Genomic DNA, 15,056 nt, shown 5'->3' on the forward strand with positions numbered 1-15,056 from the left:
TGGGGGGGGCCTCCTCCAGACCTGCACCTAGAAATCTGGTTCTCTGTCTAGAAAGCTGGACCTCTTCACAGAACCATGCACTTGACACAGTTGTTTTTCACAACGGAGACACTTTGAGGCATCATACAGCAAAATTGTTTCCATCAAAACTTTGGTAACAAGCTGAAGGAATGTGCCTCTTTATATTCTTCTGGGCTAAGGATCTCCCAGAGCTACCGACACCCTCATAGGGACATGTGTCCCACCACCTGAGTTAGCCAGCCATCTCACATCCACCGGAGCCTAAAGGCCTTCTGATTTTGAGGACATTGTTTTTCAACCTCAAATAGAATACTTTCTTCAGACTGATGAAAAGCACTATCTCCTTGTCCCCTAGTGATGTCGTCTGACCTTCCAGCTATGACTTCCTCCATTCCCCTGATGTCTGCCTTCAGCAACTTTAAGCTCCATTATCTGCCCTCCTGGAAACAAACCATTTTCTAGCCAATTCTAAAAGGCTCAGGCCAACATAGGCACCACAAAGAAGCAAATCAAATCTGTATCCCACAGTTGCCAGACCAGCAGACCCCACTGAGAACCTCTCCAGATGAGAGATGATCCTGGCAGGCAGCCGCCGGCCTGCTCTACACCTGCCTCCTCTCTCATCTCTGTACCTGCCATCAGCACTCGGTGCTCCAGGGAAAATTGACTGAGCGAAGGAGCTCTTCTTTTTTTAAAAAAAAATTTCTTTTTTACGCCTCCAGCAACTGGTCTTCATAGGCGGTCTCCCATCCAAGTACTAACCAGGCCTGACCCTGCTTAGCTTCCAAGATCAGACGGGATCAGGCTTGTTCAGGGTGGCATGTCTGTAGACAAAGGAGCTCCTCTAATAACAACACAGCACTCTGCCAGTTCCCACCCTATGGGGATCTTGAGAGTGAGAGCATTCCTCTGCACAGCTCTGGTCCAGTCTTTCCTACCCCCACCCCGGCTTTTCTAAGCCCAAACCAGAATGGAAGATAGTAATATCAGGCCCGACCTTCAGACATTTGTCACTTTAAGAACGAAAGTCAAAGCCCAAAGGGTAAGTTTGAAGCTCCCCAGAGGTGCTCAACACAGGCTTGTGCTGCCTACACTGACTCTAGACTGCTTCACCTGGGATCCTGGGCATCAGCTCCTCCAACACCTCTACCCCAGCACTGGTCACCACCAGCCTCTCTAGCTCTCTACTCAGATTGGTCTCCCTCCTTTATGACGCCGGGCTTCATTGGACTTCTGTCGGCAATATTTTTGGTTCTGGTACTCTCGATGTCTCCAAATAGTCACATGGGTAGTAAGACCTTGCCTGAATGCCAAGCGATCCCCAAAGAGCAAATGACCCTTTCCTGGAGCCTCTGCCATAAGCTCTGCTGCCCTTTGCTGCCCTCCCCTGGCCATCGGTGTCACTGCAGGTAACCTTTCAGGGCTCTAATGGCTTTCACAGATGTGCTTATTCAATAAACATTTGTTTAGGGCCACTCAGTATTATGCAGTATCAAGACACTGAGTATTCAGGTATTCAGTCATAAAAATACATGGTGCTTGCCTTACAGGGGCACAATAAGGAAAAGGGGAGGGAAAGAGAGAGAGAGGGAGAATATGAGAATGAGGCTCACACACACAGAAGAGGATATGAATGAATAGGAATGAATGAATTCTAGTGTACCCCTGTGGAAGCCTAGATTTGTTCATCATTCCACAGACTTTACCTTCTAGCACCTTCACCTGACAAAATCCTTAGAATTGGGTACCCTTCTCCTTTAAGTGTGGAGTTGGGAACCTTTGACCTTTCTCCAGTAGTGGAGTGTGCCAGTGGCATCTGCCTTTTTCCTCCCTAGTATTTTATGGTTTTTTCATTTATAAATCTAATGTTTCTGAGTAGGTGCCAAGCATTTCACCAGGTACTAGAGATACAGTGGGAAATGCTAGCGCATCCACCATGGAATTTACAGCCCAGCTAAGAGAATGGACATAAGTAAATCAGATTGCTCAATAACAGTTATGGTAAGTGTTCCCTGGTTATGTTTTCTGACTTGTTTACACCTAGTGAGAGCCTTGCACAGCAAGGATAGGACATGAGATCCACGGTTTTGGGGTAGAAGGAATGAACCACAGAGGAGCACAGCTTATACACATCTCGGGAAGTGCTGAATGCATGAAAGAGGCTACATAGCAGAGAAGGCCTGAGATCCATGTCCACTGTCTCCAGTGACTCAGCTGAAATCAGCAACTCATGTGCTCTTCCCCTACCTGCAGCATGCCCACCCATCCCGACCCTCTCTTCTATTCAACTAAACTCATCTCCGGATATAGATCCAGATGTGTGAGATTATGTTGGCCCAGGCCCTTGATAGATTCCAGTCAAGGATAATTCAAGAGCCACAGTCCAGTATCACAGGAGCCATATCTGCTCTATTCACCAGCGTGCACCCAATCCTTCCTGCAACACGTGGTGCATAGGAGCATTCCATAATTCTGTGGTATTCGTTGAATGAATACATGGGTTTTGCATAATTTTTCAGGCAGGAGCTTAGCTTCTGCAAAGAATTTAGTTATGATTGGATTCATATGATCAGTGGAAACAGCCATTCAGTATAGCCAGAAGGGGATTTATAACTTCATCTAGTGCATTGGCAGGGTGTAGACTCTGAGTCGTAGTGACACTATGGGTCTATCTCCAGGCTGAGGAGAGCACAGCCATCATCTGAGATTTAAGGGTGCCCCTTTGTGCATACTGAACTCAGGCCCCCGGGGGGAGAGATCAGTGTGAGCCCACTGGTCTGAGAACGAAGGGCAGCAGCAGGAGAGAGAGCAGTGTGCAGTGAGGGTGCAGGCCAGGGGTGCAGAACAACTGGGAAAACACATTCTTAAGATTTGGGAGGCAAACCTCTGCCAAGGCTGTGTTCTCTTTGATGGGTCCTAGTGGCCTTTGCGCTGGGAGTGACTGACTTTTACTCAGATCCAGGAGGGGTGGCAACACATTTTTCTTAAAACTACAGCCAGTTTGTAATTTTGGCCTCAGACAGTAATTATAGCTGCCAGAGCTCCTTGGAGAGATAATTACAGAAAGGATTCAGCACATTCATTTTATCTACACTCTTAACCATCAATTAAATCATTACCGTCTGATCCTATTCCAGAGCCTAGAAATGTTCTGTGAATGTATAATTTTGAAGGCACTGAAGTTTGTTTTCAGATGGTTTTAAGTGAGAAATTGCCCAATTTCCAGAGCCAGTGGAGGCCCATGTGTGTACTCCCCCGTGGAGGCTGAGCCAGGGATGTTCCGTGTCTTGTGGTGTCTTAACTCCCTGGAGGCCCGCAGGAGGGCCCAGGCCAAATGGATTGGCAGGCAGTACCGGCTTTGCCTTTGATCCCCTACAAAGTTCATGATTTTCCAGAGGAGGATTACTACTGGGACTTAGAGGTCAGCAGCTGGAGACAGAAGGGAGGGTGGCTTGTTTTACCAAGAAGCTTCCAGGAGAGTCCTCCCTTGCTGGGGTTTTACAGGGGTCCTGGGCCACCTTCCACTAACTCGAAGCCAAGTGTGTGGTCTTTTCGCCGTGGGAACCTAGAAGAATGTGATATTTAAAAGCACAGGCTCTAGAGTCAGACCACTGGGCTCACATTTTGGCTCTCCCGCTTCTGAGCTGTGTCCCCGAGCAACTTTCTGACCCTCTCTAAGCCTCAGATTATTCAGCTTTGTAACAGCACAATGACAGATCCTACCACATAGAGCTGTGGTGAGACTTGGATGAGAAAATAATGTAATGTGTTTAACACAGTGTCTGGCGCTTAATGGGTGCTAGGTGAATTTTAATAATTGATGTTATTTAACATACAAAGATGTACAGGGGAAGAAGAGAAGCAGAGGGGAGAACCAGAGTGTCCAAAATGTGCTACCATGAGGCCCTATAAAGACTATGTTTTTTCCTATATATACATACCTATGGTAAAGTTTAATTTACAAATTAGGCACAGTCTAATTAAAGAAATTAACAATGACTACTCTTACGCTTCGGGGCTGTTATTAAGAAAAATAAAGGTTACTTGGACACAAACACTGTGATACCTTGACAATCAGATAACTGAGAGGGCTTCTCAGTGACTAACGGGTGGGGAGCGACTACAGCGTAGACATGTTGGACAAAGGGATGATTCATGTCCTCGGCTGGACAGGGCAGGATGGCGTGAGATTTCATCACACTACTCAGAACAGCATGCAATTTAAAATTCAGGAATTGTTTGTTAATGGAATTTTCTATTTAATATTTTCGGGCCGCAGTTGACCGCAGGTAACTGAAACTGCAGAAAGCAAAACCACAGAGAAGGGCGAACTACTGTACTTCTTTCAGATTCAACCCAAGCATAGCCTCCCGTCTGTGTATACACCTTAGTGGTAGCTCCCATAATGCTGTTTTGTTGTTTTGTGTTTGTTTTCCTGAATAGACCGTGGTTCCCTGAGGACAGAGATTGTATCTCATTCATCTCAGATTCTCTGGACCTTTATGTGGGCCCCAGCCATGAGTAGGTGCTCAGTATTGGCTGAATGAGAGAGAGACAGAGGGAAGGAGGAAGGGGGCCTGGCTTCCCACATGCTCAGCATATGAGGTGTATAAGCCCCTTTCCTGACTCTCAGAGTGGGGTTCCATTACTGACAATCATTACATGATTTCAACAGATTTTCACATTTAAACTTCTACCCACTGAAAAGCTGAATGAAAAAAAGACCTCGCTGACAATATCTCATGCTTTACCTGACAGCACAGAATCTCCATCTCTGGAGGGGCTTTTAGGGAAAGTCTGTACAGTCCACGAGGAGAGAACTACGGCTGGGCTTCGGGGTCCCGTGGACTTCAGGGTGTTTCACGGTACGAAGTGATCTGGTGACTTACCTTGTGAAACTGAGAAGGGGCGAGACAGAGAGGCAGCAGAGAAAGAGAACAGAGGATAGAGGAGGCAGAGGCTGTGGCCTCCAGAAGGGCTTCAGAGCCACCTGATCCTGCCTCAAATCTATTCTGAAAACCCCCTCTGCAGTGTAAGGGCGCCATACCCAGGTGCGGGGACCTGGCTTGAGACTTGGGGGAAACATCATTGCCATTGATGGCTCTTGTGACATAAGCAGAGTGTACACAGGGACCGCGTCGGATCTTAGCTTCTACACCGAGGGCTCCAGTCCCTGCACTCACAGAGAACAGGAGCAGCAAACACCTTCTGCTCCAAAGAAGAAAGCATCCCCTGCGTGCTTGTGCTGGCTTCCACAAGATGACTGCGCTTTATTTATTGCAATTTCATGCTGCGATTATCCCACTTCGATCTATGCTGAAAATGGCAACTGTACCCACTGTGTCTCCAGTGTTATGTGGCGTATGGTTTTGTTTTCTAGACTTACTGAAATCGGTTGATAAAGTGGCAAAATCTCTTCTTCTACACACACAAAGACCTCTCAAAATAACTCACCTGACCACCAGTTCACCTTCAACATAATTCTACAGTGGGTACACTGGGTTAGAGGCCTGTCTCTGCAGCTTCCACAGAGATCTGAATCTCCCTCCCACCCCCACTGTCACCACCACCACCATAATGCCCAGCTGTGGTTTCACGGTGGGATGAGTTGGCACCAAGGTGAGACATCTCCCTGATCTGGTTATTAGTGTGGGACAATGACAGGGCTTGGAGTGGAAGAGGAAATCGAAGCAATGGGGGCTTTACCCTTCCTAGAAGAAGGGGGATGGCCAAAGATGTTACTGGTGGTTTTGCGGAGGAGAGATGTAGGGTAGACGGATGGGTTTACAAAAAGGTGGAGGAGCAAAGGCATTGAGGAGCAGAAGAGACAGTGCTGCCACCCTACTCCAAGATATATGGAATGCGAAGGATTGAACAGCTTTCTTTTTAGAGGGCTGCGGAGGGACTTGTGACTTCTAGGAAGGACCAGGAATCTTTTAAGGCAAAGAGATGAATGGAAGGTTTTAATAAAGAGTCAAAGATATGGATGGTGGCAGATGGAGAGCACCAGAGAAGGCTTGGAGATGGTTCAGAGAGGAGGTTTCATTCAGGGAGAGGGAAGTACAGGACAGGATGTGGGTGACAGTAGGGAGAGAAGTGACTGGACAGTGGGGGCAGAAGGCAAGGGAGTGAGGCCTGGCAGGTTCAGTTTCAAGGGGCAAAGTCTGCCTTCCCTAGAGAAAATAAGTTGACCAGGCTTTCCTGAGGATGGGAAGATAAAGCCACGACACCCTCAGACCAGGGTGCTCTCCCAGACTTGTTTGAGAGGGGGCCTGAGCCATCTCTCACTCATGTACCCATTCATTCATTCATTCATTCATTCATTCATCACCCAGTGTCCCTGAGCCTTGTGTCTAACGTGCCCTTGGCCTTCCCATCACCTTAAACCCCACCTTCCTGACCACCAGTTCCTCTTTTGCCCTGGACTGTGTCCACCTAACCTGTCAGTCACTGTGTCCTGCCTTCTCCCCAATGCCAGTCATCATCACCCTGACAAGCAGGCATGCCGCGCCTATAACACAGTACCTCAGATTAATAATAATATCAAGTTAGCTTTCCCACATCAAACAGCTGCTCTATCCAGGACACCACGCTAAGCACTGTACATGCATCATCTAATTTAACCCTCACCCTGTTGAGGTAAATAGTATTATCTCCCCAGATGAAAAAAACTGAGGCTTAACTAATTTATTCTACATCATGAGGCAAATAAGTAGTAGATCTAGCATATTGAGGAAGATTGTATTTTTGTCCACTGTTGTGTGCCCCCTTCACACTTGCAGGGGTTTTACATTCCAGTATCTTTGCACTTGGCCCTGTGACATGCTTCGATGGATGTGGCTAGGGTGACATAGCATATGGCTGGGGTGACAGTTCCAAGTAAGGGCTTTAAGAAGCATCACATATTTTACTCGCCCCCTTGAGCTTCTGGCTTCTGTCATGGGAATTACCTAGGTCCTGAAGTGAGAAGGCACAGAAGCAGGCCTCTGCCTATCTGGAGCCAGGTCTAGCTGAGCCCAGCAGAGCTGCAGCCAACGCACACACCCATAAGCAAGAAATAAGTGTTTATTGTAGTTAGCAGCTAAGATTGGGGGGATTGTTATTGCGGCAAAAGCTGACTAATACTAATTGAAACAGATCTTTCGAATACTGTATCAGTGTTCTTTTATCTCGGTGCTTCTCAGGCATAGATATCAGGGCTATCTGGACTGGATCCAGATGTGGACCTCTGTTCACCCTCGTAAGGAAAGGCTCTCCATCACTTCATCATCAATTGAAGCGGGCAACCTATAGCTGTTTTAGTTGCAGTCTTCCTTTTCTTCCCCTACCTTCTTCCTAGAAGAAAATTAGCACATACCTACACATCTCAAATCTCTCAAACCCGTTTTTCTTCCAGTCGGGCAGCTTGGAAGAAGACGCAGCTGTATTGGTCAAACACAACTGGTTTCTCACATGGTCATTCAATTTATGGGTCACACGGCTATGCTGGTTCTAAAAGATGTTCCCCTTCTGTGCTGTTATTATTCAGCTCAATTAAGAATATAAAACTAAAACAGTACCTAAGAATTTTCTGCAAAGTTCTTTTGTTTTCATCCTGCTGGCACTGATTCACTATCCCTCATGATCTCATTTTCCCAAATGATTTGTAATGTAAGTTTTTTGCTAATTTACTCTCAGTTGTTTTGCTTCTGCTGTTTCTTCCCCCACCTAATCATCTGTTTCAATATAACCATAATTTTCGAAACCAGTAGGATGTGCAATGAACAATAGGCAGAAAAATTGATTAACTGAAAGCCCTTTTAAAAAAAAAAAATCCTAAAAGCTAATGGAATACTCTTTTTTCATTTCAGTAGTTATGTTCTGTGGGTTTTTTCCAACACTGTGTTTTTAAATGTATTCTGATAAGACTATACTTTGTAGCTGCAAAGATTTGATTCCTTCAATTTAGAACCTGATTTTCCCTAGTTAACATGAAAAGCTCTGAAGTGAAAACTTATTTTGCTTATGCAGCATTCCTTTTCTCTTCTTCTGATAAAAGAACACCATTTTCCTTGGGGACCTACCCCTGCACCCTCCCTGTCCATGTGGTTTGGGTAGACCTAACTGCACCTCAGCTGCGGGAGTGGCTCTCTGTCTCCCCAGGCTGTGTCCAGTTAGCACAATCAGGCATTGGTTCAGGGTGGAGACATGACCCAGTTTAGGCCCAGGAGTTTTGTAGAAACTGTCGGGAAGAGCCACCTCTTTCCTCTGGACTTGGAGTTGTGAGAATGCAAGCGCGGAGTCCTAGCTGCTCTCTTGCCATCCCAGTTGTAGATCCTGCCCCAGGATGGAGCAAATCAAAAGAAAACAGAGCTGAGAGGTGGGGAAAGTGATAATGAGTCCGGATGACAGTGTCTGAACCGCTGGAGGGAGGGAGAAGTTCATGACGTTACTCAACAGCGCAACAGATCAGAGTAGAGCAGCCAGCAGCTGAGCGACACAAGAATGTGAAGAGAGAAGAGTGGGTGGCTGGGGCTCGGAGGCCTCAGATAGGGGTGCAGCATGGGTAACTGACAGGGCACTGGCCACAGAGCCCTTCCCAGGGATAAGTTTCAGGACTGGCAGAGGCAGGCAGAGTGGCAGGACCTCCACCAAAGCCGGTCATATAGAAGCTGTAGCCTGGGGCTGGGAGCAGATACTGAGACACATAGGTGGCACTGGGACCTGCAGTGACTAGGGTGGCTCTGCAAGCTATACCCAGCTCCAGGAGCTGCAAGAATAACTCCCAGTCCCACCTAGCATGGAGCTGGGGCTTCTGCTGAACTCCCTGATGTGGGAGGTGCTGTGGGAGCCTCAGGAGCCTTGGGCCTTGGGAGGTGTGGAATGACACCAATGCCCAGTGCCTCCTATTGAAGTTTATTTTAATTATAGGTAATAGACACCAGATGGAACTAGCTTGGGATTTTTGTAGTAAGGATGGAGGGAAATTTCTTGGAATCAAGGGCAGGAATGTATCTAGATTCCAGGAAGAGTCACGGCTGGTAACTAGAAACTTTTGGGAAGCCTGACAACATTTATTTTCTCGTTCACTCTGCTCTCTTTTCTTCACTGCTGTCTCATTATTTATCACCTATCTATCTATCTATCTATCTATCTATCTATCCATCCATCATCTATCTATCATCATCTATCTATATCTCTCCCCCTATTCTTCTCTCTCTCTCTCTCTCTCTCTCTCTCTCTCCATATTCTCATTTTTGTCTTTTTTCCCCTTTCTTCCTCTTTCTCATTTTCCCATCTTCGGTTGGGTGCCCACCCTCAGTCCTAACAGCTGAGGCAGTGGGTGTGGGGGAAAGAGAGAGGATTAAGAAAGACTCATTGCTGTGGGTGAGGACACTGCAGATGATGGGGAGGGGAGTGTTGTCACTGTGAGCTGGGAAGACACCCCTCCTATCCCCACAGCTGGCCATTGGCATATTTATCATCAGTTCCCACAGTCGTCTTCAGCGGTCCTGGTCTCTGCACATTTATTCAGCCATTATTTGCTGAGCACCAGCCATGTGCCACATGCTATTCCAGGACACTGGGAGTGCAGTGTTGAGCAAGGTAGGCAAGATCCCCGCCACCATGGAGCTTGCGTTCTGGTAGAAGGAAACAGACAAATCACAAACAAACAGAAAATAGGGCATGATAAGTTTGAGGGTCAAATGCAACAGAGAGATGTGATAGGAGTGAGTGGGAACTCCCTTTGTGTTGGGTGGTTGGGAAAGTGACACTAAACAGAGACCTGGAACAAGAAGCAGACAGCGAAGACCTAGGAAGAACGGAGATAAGACAGGTGGGTTGAGACACAGGAGTCCTCAGGAGTTGGGGCCAGGGCAAGGAGGCAGCTGTCCCTGTGGTTCTGGTCTTCGCCCCTTATCAGGAGCACCAGGGGAGGGGAGTTGAGCTCATCCTGTCCCCTCTGCTGGCTCATCTTGCCTGACAGGCCAGGAGCTCCCAGCGGAGCCGTGAGAGCCCAGCTACCCCACAGGTAGCACCAATGCCTAATTCATCCAAGGATGGCCACACTTTCCCAGTCCTTGCCACACCTTTGGTCACTATTTTCTTATCCCCTTCTTTCAAGCCCTTAATGAAAATCCAAATGCTCAGGTTCTACCTGACCAGAGCCTCCACCCTCTGTGTCGGCCCCGAGATGGCTTCCTCTCCTGACATGGCTCTGTGATTCCCCAAAAGACGTTTGTCTATCTGTGCCTCATGGGCCCCTATTGGCGCTTACCCTTCCTGCTCCCAGCTGCTCTCCAGGTTTCTCTGCTGGTCATCTGCCAATAGGAAACTGCCTGCAAGGAACACGCTTTATACCATTATGCAGAAGAGTAGAGCCTCTCAGGATCTTAGCTCCTCAGGCTAAAGTATGATCTGGGCTTTATTTGTTTATCTTCTAAGCCCCCTACTAGTCTCCCAAAGAGCTCTCCCCGCCTTGCCATGCAAATTGTCCTACAAGAGGTTCTTTTCTCAAGACACCAGGCGCAGGGGAGGCATCAAGCTGAAGTCATTGTTCTCTCCACTTGCCAAGTAGCACTTGTGCCTGGAGGGGTTCCTGTTTCTAATTCACACAAAGGCCCAATGTTAATAGCATTGTGGAGAGATACATTCATGGCCTACTAATAGTCATACTTTTTAGAAGAGAGCATATACTCATATAAGAGAAAATTAATTGTGCTGATAGGTTTTTTTGTGTTTTTTTTTGACATTGTGAGAACCTTTGAGATGAAAAGCCAATAGTAGGAATAGTACCAAAAATGTTGATATTGTTAATAACATACCAATATAACAATATAAGCTTCCGAATCTTTGGGGAAAAAAGTTTCATATGTCATATCCTCTTTTCAAACAACAAATAACATTTAAGGATCTCTCTCTGTCTCTCTCTCTGTCTCTCTGTCTGTCTGTCTGTCTGTCTGTCTCTCTCTCTCTCTTTCCCTCTCTCAGAGAAAAGTAAGCTACGATATTATGTTTTTAAACTTAACGTGTATTTGACTTATCAGTGAAGTTCTGTTCAGTCTATTAGATGCGTTTATTCCATACAACTACATCCTGGTGTTTAAGCTAATTCTGGGAACTCTTAACAAGGTAAGAAAAAACACATCCATAATCACACCTAGAGAAGGAAAGGGGAGTATACAGGGTCTGAAGATGTGAGGTGAAGACCTCTGCTTATAGCTGTCATGCAGTTGGTATTTTATCCCTCTTGGTATCACAATAGGCTACAAATTTTAGAACTCTTTAGTATGTGTAAACTGGGAATGAATGACCATCTTGGGCTCATATCTAGTGAAGTGAGTGTCACCACCTAGTCAGGTAAAGCTGGTCCCAGCAAGTGCCCAAGAAGGGTCACCGAGCTGCCTTTCATCTCTCCCTCAGGTGGACTATAGAAGGGATTTCAGCAGCCCTTTAGTCATTCCCTTTTCATTCTAAGCCACTCTCCTTAGGAGGGGGAACCCAAATTTTATCTCAGTTCTTTAAAAGCTTCTACTGGCCATACCTATTAATAGTTCCTAAATTAATTTTCTCTTTTTGTACCTTTTCTCCTGATGCTTCCTTAGCCTGGAATACCTTTCCTCTACATACTCACCATATGAATCCTACATAATCCTCAGAATTTTAATTTAAGAAGTTCTCCTCTTTGAAGTCTCAAGTGACTACACCCCACTTAACAAAAAGTGCTCCAATGATTCTTTGATTGTGATTCACACTGACCACTTACCGCCTCTAGCTTTGGCTTTATAGTTAGTTAATTCATCTGTCTTCTCTCTTGACTGTGAACCCCTTAAGGTCTGAGATTGTGTTTTCTCCCCATGGTGAAAAGTAGGGTCTTTTGTTATTTACTGTATTGATGTATCTGGCTGATTTGGGCTCATAGCAGACTTTTGGCTACAGGTGGTGACTAAGCCTTTCCTCTGTGGTCCATAGAGAAGTTACCAGTATGGGATGGTCCAAGGCAGGAATGGACAAGACAGTGTGAGAGTGTTCAAAGGAGGATTAAGTCAGATACAGTCTGCACACAGCTCCTCACAGTGGGTAGAAGCACCCAGAAGAGAGACACAAGGTACCCACACATGCAGCAGGTTGGATGTACCTCTCTCCAGTGTCTCCCTCACGTCAGGCAAATGAGAACTAGAGGATATTGGAGTCTTGCTTTTTAGCCATAAAATGCCCACCATTCATAAGTGGCAATGGTGATATTTTGAACAGTGACGTCAGAAACATGGCGGCATGAGGGATCTCCCCTGATCTCTCTCCTTAAAATTACAACAAACTGAACAACTACAATCCAACAGACAACAGATAACACTCAGCCTAGTACACAGAGATGTCTGAGAAGTCTGCACATCATAGCGCCTGAAGGTGGGTGAAACCTGTGAGGAAGAGTGGAGGAAAGGGAGGGGAACGGGACTGCGCTGGACACTGGTGCTGCTGGCACAGCCCAAAGATCCAGGCAAGTCACAGGTGGTCCTCTTTGAAGCCCCTAACAGTGCTGCCTGAGTGATCAGCATGTTCCACACAGCGAAGCCCAGTGACCAGGCAGAGAGCAGAGCAGAAAGCTGAGTCACAGAGCCTGGCTGCTTCCTCCCACTATCCCAGAGTACACCCCCCACCCCAAGATCTAGCACCGATCCCGAGGGTAAACTTCAGCAATGAGAAGCAAAACACACACTGTAACCAGTCCCAGTGATGGGGTGGAGATATAGAAGCAAGGAAAATTGAGGGCCAGCAATTCTGGAAGGAAAACAGCCACAGACATGCTGTTGGCTTCTCCCAGTCCACCCCCTACCCTTTACCCAATCAACTGATTCAGAAGGAAGCAGCAGAGCATTGCATCTGACTGTTGGGGCAGTACCAGAACTTCAGGGGCTTTTCAGAGGCCCAGACCACCATCACTGTTCACATTCTCCCATGGGGATGGAGCCCTGGGACCAAGGGACCTGGTCACAGAGGAGACACACACCTCTCTAAAGAATAAAGGGCATTTTTTATCTCAGCCAAGAACCAGGAGGCTTGGGCAGTGCAGAAGGCTTGGGTGCCACCTACTAGAAAACAAAAGAAAATCTTATCAACATGCTAAAGAGAGATCACTATATAATAAATTTTCTATTAAAAGAAAAAGCTGAGTATATTCCCATTAATGCCTAGGCAGAGAAATAGTCCATCAAACACTGTACAATCAAGATGACAAGGCAGTTCAGAAATAAAATGAAAAATCTCCAGAAAATGAGATTGAAGATATAGCAATATGTGATTTAAATGACAGAGAATTCAAGATTGCACTTCTGAGAAAATTTGGCAAGAAAATTCCAATTGACAGTTCAGTGAACTTAGAAACAAAATTAATGAACAACAGGAATACTTTACCAAGGAGACTGAAACTCTTCAGAAAGAACCAAATAGAACTTTTAGAGCTAAAGAACTCATTTAAAGAGGTGAAGGATGAAATAGAAGCTTAGGAAATTGAACTAACCAGATGGAGGAAAGAATTAGTGATATCAAAGATAGAAATCCTAAAATGACACAGAAGGAAGAAGAGAGACTTGATAGTGGGGAAAAAAAGGAAAGAACTCTATAAGAGCTATCTGGCACATCAAATAAAGCAATATAAGAATAATGGGTATATCAGAAGAAGAGAGAGAGTGGAACACAGAGCATATTCAAACAAATAGTCAATGAGAATTTCCCAAATCTATAGAAAGAACTGGATCCTTGAATCTAAGAAACAAACAGAACACCTAATTATCTCAACCAAAAAGGCCGTCTCCAATACGCATTATATTAAAATTGTCAAAAATTAATGACAAAGAAAGGATTCTCAAGGCAGCCAGGGAAAAGAAGATAGTAACCTATAAAGGAAAACCCATCTGATTATCATCGGACTCTTCAGCACAAACTTTACAAGCTAGGAAGGAGTGAAACCAAATATTCCAACTACTGAAAGAAAGAAATTACCAACCAAGAAAGAATAACATATCCAGCAAAGTTCTCCTTTAGTTATAAAGGAGAGATAAAGAACTTTTCAGACATACAAAAGCTGAGGAAATTTTTCACCACAAAACCTGCATTACCAGAAATACTGAAGGGGGTCATTCTACCTGAAACAAAAGGACAAAAAAAAATAAACAACTATAAGTAAGATGACTAATAGGCAGCCAGGAACAGGAAAGTACAACCCTTATGAAAACAGAATATTATAAGCTTAAATCTTACATAATGGTTAAAGGTAAAAAAAAAACAAAAACAAAAACAAAAAACTTTTAAAAAGAGGAGAAGACAACAGCTACTGCAACCTATAAATGAATGTACAGCATACATAGGGATAATTCAAGACAAGAAAAACAGAAAAGGGGAGGGAGTAAAGATCTGAATCTGCAAAGGCGAATGGAAATAAGAGACACACAGAAGAAAAAGGACTACTATAAATATGAAACTTTCCTTTACATAAACTTAATGGCAACCACACAAAAGAGATCCAGAACTGAAACACATAACATAAAACAAGAGAGAACACAGGGGAAAACCATAAAATATACCACCAAATTAAAATAACAGACAGGAACACAAGGACGAAGAAACAATGGAAACAACGAGCTACCAGAAAAAAATGATGAAATGGTTATAGGAAAATCTCTTATTTCAGTAATCACCCTAAATGTAAATGGACTAAACTCACTAATAAAAAGGCACAGAGTAGCAGATTGGATCTAAAAACAAAACCCAGCCATATGCTGCCTTCAAGAGACCCAGCTCAGCTACAAGGACAAATACAATAGGCTCAAAGGGAAAGGGTGGAAAACGATACTGCAAGCAAGTGGCATCCAGAGAAAGCAGATGTAGACATACTTATATCTGACAAAATAGACTTTAAGATAAAAAAAATAAGAAGAGATAAAGATGGACACTTCATAATGACAAAAGGGACAATACAGCAAGAAGACATATCACTTATAAATATATATGTTCCCAGTCAGGGAGCACCAAAATATATAAAGCAACTGCTAACAGAA

The 15,056-nt window shown here is 45.1% G+C and overlaps 1 protein-coding gene and 1 pseudogene across 1 annotated transcript in view; one reads left to right on the plus strand and one right to left on the minus strand.

Moving 5' to 3' along the window:
* SYT9 (synaptotagmin 9) overlaps window positions 1–15,056 on the plus strand; it is a 165,738-nt gene that overhangs the window by 136,532 nt on the left and 14,150 nt on the right. The window lies entirely within an intron of this gene.
* On the minus strand, window positions 735–853 carry LOC111733094 (annotated as a pseudogene).

The sequence above is a fragment of the Pteropus vampyrus genome, unplaced genomic scaffold, assembly GCF_000151845.1.
Source record: "Pteropus vampyrus isolate Shadow unplaced genomic scaffold, Pvam_2.0 Scaffold522, whole genome shotgun sequence".
In the NCBI taxonomy this organism is placed as follows: Eukaryota; Metazoa; Chordata; class Mammalia; order Chiroptera; family Pteropodidae; genus Pteropus; species Pteropus vampyrus.